This window comes from Bombus vancouverensis, unplaced genomic scaffold (assembly GCF_051014615.1).
Source record: "Bombus vancouverensis nearcticus unplaced genomic scaffold, iyBomVanc1_principal scaffold0054, whole genome shotgun sequence".
Lineage (NCBI taxonomy): Eukaryota > Metazoa > Arthropoda > Insecta > Hymenoptera > Apidae > Bombus > Bombus vancouverensis.
In genome coordinates, this window is record NW_027468945.1 from 280001 (window position 1) to 285000 (window position 5000).

Sequence of the window (5000 nt, forward strand, 5' to 3'; positions counted from 1 at the left end):
CTTAGTCGCGTACAAACTGAAAGCAATACGCCGCTGGGACTTTGTCTCGTGCGGTTAAAAAAATAATTTCGCTACGTACGGCACGATGGCCGTGCGTAGCGATTTTTTTTTCTTTTAAATCAAACAACGAGACGCACGAATAGAAAGCGATACGCCGCTGCAACTTTGTCGCGTGCCAGTAAAAAGCAATACGCCGCTGGCACTTAGCCGCTCGTGCTAGCGCTGCGCGCGCACCTCCGAAACTGCGGGTATGCGCCGGAGTAGATAACACTCTCTTAAGGTACGCCGTTCTGCGAAGCTCGCCTTGCGCGCGCGCGCGCGCGCTTTTTCAAATCTTTTTAAACGTTTTTTCGCGTTTTTTCCCGTTTTTTCCCGTTTCACGAGATGGACGAAAACGAGGAAAAAATTCGCGACAAATGCTCGCTCGCTGCGCTCGCTCGGACGAATATAGCCCAACCCAAAACCGATCCCAAGCGTTCGAACGAAGATTTCGATGAAATCGAAGAACGAACGCGAAAGGGATTGGTTTTGGGTTGGGCTATTTTTTTTCGAGCGAGCGGAGCGAGCGAGCAACGCGTAAGAGCGTATCGTTTCGTCGCAGGGACTTTGAAATATTCGCCACTGTTCGAACGTTCGAGTCGAAATAACACGAGAAAAAGCGTTATAAGGTATCGAAATTATCAGTGAAATCGTTATGTTTCGACGAAATCTAGTCGAACGTTACGATTTCACTTTATTTTTTTAAAAAATTTCATCCACCGGACCAACATGACCGGGACGTTGGAACTTAGAATTTTTTCGCACCGCCACGAAAGTACCGAAAGTTCAACTCGAAATAACTCGAGAAAAAGCGTTATAAGGTATCGAAATTATCAGTGAAATCGTTATGTTTCGACGAAATCTAGTCGAAAGTAGCGATTTCACTTTATTTTTTTAAAAAATTTCATCCACCGGACCAACATGACCGGGACGTTGGAACTTAGAATTTTTTCGCACCGCCACGAAAGTACCGAAAGTTCAACTCGAAATAACTCGAGAAAAAGCGTTATAAGGTATCGAAATTATCAGTGAAATCGTTATGTTTCGACGAAATCTAGTCGAACGTTACGATTTCACTTTATTTTTTTAAAAAATTTCATCCACCGGACCAACATGACCGGGACGTTGGAACTTAGAATTTTTTCGCACCGCCACGAAAGTACCGAAAGTTCAACTCGAAATAACTCGAGAAAAAGCGTTATAAGGTATCGAAATTATCAGTGAAATCGTTATGTTTCGACGAAATCTAGTCGAACGTTACGATTTCACTTTATTTTTTTAAAAAATTTCATCCACCGGACCAACATGACCGGGACGTTGGAACTTAGAATTTTTTCGCACCGCCACGAAAGTACCGAAAGTTCAACTCGAAATAACTCGAGAAAAAGCGTTATAAGGTGTCGAAATTATCAGCGAAATCGTTATGTTTCGACGAAATCTAGTCGAAAGTAGCGATTTCACTTTATTTTTTTAAAAAATTTCATCCACCGGACCAACATGACCGGGACGTTGGAACTTAGAATTTTTTCGCACCGCCACGAAAGTACCGAAAGTTCAACTCGAAATAACTCGAGGTCTCCAAGGTAAAGAGCCTCTAGTCGATAGATTAATGTAGGTAAGGGAAGTCGGCAAATTGGATCCGTAACTTCGGAATAAGGATTGGCTCTGAGGAGCGGGGCGTGTCGGGCTTGGTCGGGAAGCGGGTTTGGCTGACGTGCCGGGCCTGGGCGAGCTGAACGGGACGCGGCGTATCTATCTCTCTCGGGAGTGGATATCGTCGCGCACCCCGGATCCGAGCTCGGTCCCGTGCCTTGGCCTCCCGCGGATCTTCCTTGCTGCGAGGCTTCCGTGGCGGTTATACCGTCGCGGTCGTTCTCTTCGGCCGCCATTCAACGCTCAGCTCAGAACTGGCACGGACTAGGGGAATCCGACTGTCTAATTAAAACAAAGCATTGCGATGGCCCCCAAGGGTGTTGACGCAATGTGATTTCTGCCCAGTGCTCTGAATGTCAACGTGAAGAAATTCAAAAAAGCGCGGGTAAACGGCGGGAGTAACTATGACTCTCTTAAGGTTTCCACAGGCCTCGTCATTAGATTAGTGACGTTACAAGGGCGGTGTGTCGCTTGGACTTGGTCGCGCTTGCTATATAGCGAGGTGCGGCCGGTCTTGGCGGCGCATCGCCATATTTTTTTTTTTAAGCCGAATTCGTGCTACACGAAACGGAAAAGGTGAACAGCAGCCTCGTCATCTGACTAGTGACGTTATAAAAGAAAGCAATACGCCGCTGGCACTTTGCCGCGCGTGCTCGAAAAGCAATACGCCGCTGGGACTTGGCTGTGCGCGCCAGAAAGTAATATGCCGCTGGCCCTTAGCCGCGTTCGCCCAAAAACGATACGCCGCTGGGACTTAGGCGGATGAGCTGGAAGGTGGCATGGCTTGCCTACGTGTGTGCTGGAAGAGCCGCGCGAGGGTTGCTGGTTGAGCGAAGCGATCTTGCTCGTTGGGTGGCGGGACGTTGGAAAACGGCTTGTCTCCAACGATGGAAGAGTCATAGTTGCTTGGGGGCAGGCGGGGCTTTGGCCCCGTTTGCTCAAGTCGCACTCCTACCTCCTCGTGGTACCGCCGGTAACATACTCATTTGTGTCAGCGCGGGGCGCATCCCCCCGGACACCGAGTATGGCCAAATGGAGTGCGGCGATGAAGGAGCGAGAGACGAAACCAAAAAATCGGCTTGCCGATCTAACGATGAATTTCATCGTGAAGTATGGAATTATCTCCCTGAAAGGAACTCGTTCCTTGATTAGCTATGGCACGACTTGGCAGTAATAAGGTTAACGATTGGGCATGTTTGAGGAAAATAATAGAATAAATATCATGGTAAATAAAGACATAGAAAGCGCCTCGGACGCGGCATCTCTCGGTCCCGGAGACGTCGCGGCGGATTCTTCCGCTCTGGAGGGGACCTCTGTTGACGATTTGGCTTCATCCCCGGACACGATTGACATCATGGTACCGATCGTGGGTGACCAGGTTGCCTGCCCTGTCTGCCAGAAAAGGGAAATCGACCTTTTCTTTTTGTCATTGTCAGACTTAGGGCGGCACCTGGAGCAACATCATGTGACAGCCCGCATCCAATGGAGATGCAAAGACTGTGGGAAAGGCTTTCCGAAGCTTCATGGGGCCAGATGCCACCTGCCTCATTGTAGAGGAACAAGTCAAGGACCCAGTGGTTCATATAGATGCGAAACCTGCCCCATGAGCTTTGGGACGCTTAGAGGGCTATCTACCCACGAGCGGCATGCGCACCCTGCCGTAAGAAATGTCAAAAGGAGGGGAACGGACCCCCCTGAGAAAAAATGGACGGCGGAGGAGTTGGCTCAGTTGAGGGAACTTTGGGAGATATATAAAGACCACAAATTCCCCAACAAAATGATCAGTGAGATCCTCACCAGCAAGACGATCGAACAAATCAGATACCAGCGTAAAAAGCTGAGGCTGATTGGTGAGGAAACAAGTTCCCAAGAGCCCACTCAGGTGACAGAGGGAGGGTGCGATCCCGTTGATCCAGGCAATGCGTGTTTCGAAGAACCTGGAGTCAGCGGTCTAGAATATGAACAGTGGAGACTCCAGCTAGAGTCCGCAATAATGACACAAGTCGAGGTGCCACCTGTTTTAAGGTGGGTCCACACTCGACTGATGACAATCTGGGTCTCTCTCAAGGGAAATAGGGAAGCCCTTGAGAGTGCTATAAATGAATTTTTAGAATTCACGCTCTATGGAGCCATAAAAGAAATTAATAGTAAAAAGAGGGCAAGTTCAGTTAAGAACAAGAGGATTGGTCACCAAGGAAAGAAAAAAGGTAATAGAAATGCTAGAAAAAGATACTCATACGCTCGTTGCCAGGAGTTGTTTACAGAAAATCCAAGGAGGTTGGCCGATGCCGTAATAAATGATGATCGGGCCTTCCTCCAACCGGCTAGGGATCTGCCTGATGCCGAGGAAGTGAGGAGGCTTTATGAGGATTTATGGGGCCAGACAGGACCTGTTGAAGCCCCCGTCCCAGGAAGTAGAGCCTCTGAGCTTTCCTTATGCGAGGTCTTCCCGCCAATTGCTGTTGAGGATGTGGCGGAGAAATTGAGCAGAATAAGAATGAAGGCTGCAGCAGGACCGGATGGCTTCCAGAAGGAACACCTTCTGATCCCTGGCCTGCCCACCATTTTAACTATATTGTACAATATCTTACTTTATTGCTCCTATTTTCCTCCTATATGGAAGGAAAATAGAACAACATTAATACCAAAACCAAATAAGTCGAGCAGCCTGGTCGAGAATTGGAGGCCTATAACTATAGGCCCCATTCTCGGCCGTATTTTCTCCTCCATAATTGACGGGAGGATAAGGAGGGGCATTGTGTTGAATCCAAGGCAGAAAGGATTCACCGCTGAAAGCGGTTGTAAAATAAACATCGAACTGTTGAGCGCTGCCTTGGATTATAGCAAGAAAAAGAAAGGCGGGGTATTCACTATTGTGGATATCTCCAAAGCCTTCGACACAGTGCCCCACTCGGCAATCGTCCCCTGCCTAAGGAGGAAGGGCGTGCCGATCCCCATTACTGACTTGATCAGGAATATGTATAGTGAGGGCAAGACCACAATAAAATCTAAAAACAGCACCGGGGTCGAGATTAAGATCCTCAGGGGAGTTAAGCAGGGCGACCCTTTGTCACCGCTGCTATTCAACCTGTGCTTGGAGCCACTGCTGGATTTGATCGAGCAACAAACCAGCGGAATAAGCGTAAATGAGACAAGAAAGATTCCTGTCCTGGCTTTTGCTGACGACGTAGTGTTGCTCGGCGCCGATATCGGGGAAGCGCAACGCCAAGTGGATGTGCTTGACGAGTATCTGAACGGCCTCGGTATGACCATCTCAAGGGATAAATGCCAGGCATTTCAAGTAGTCG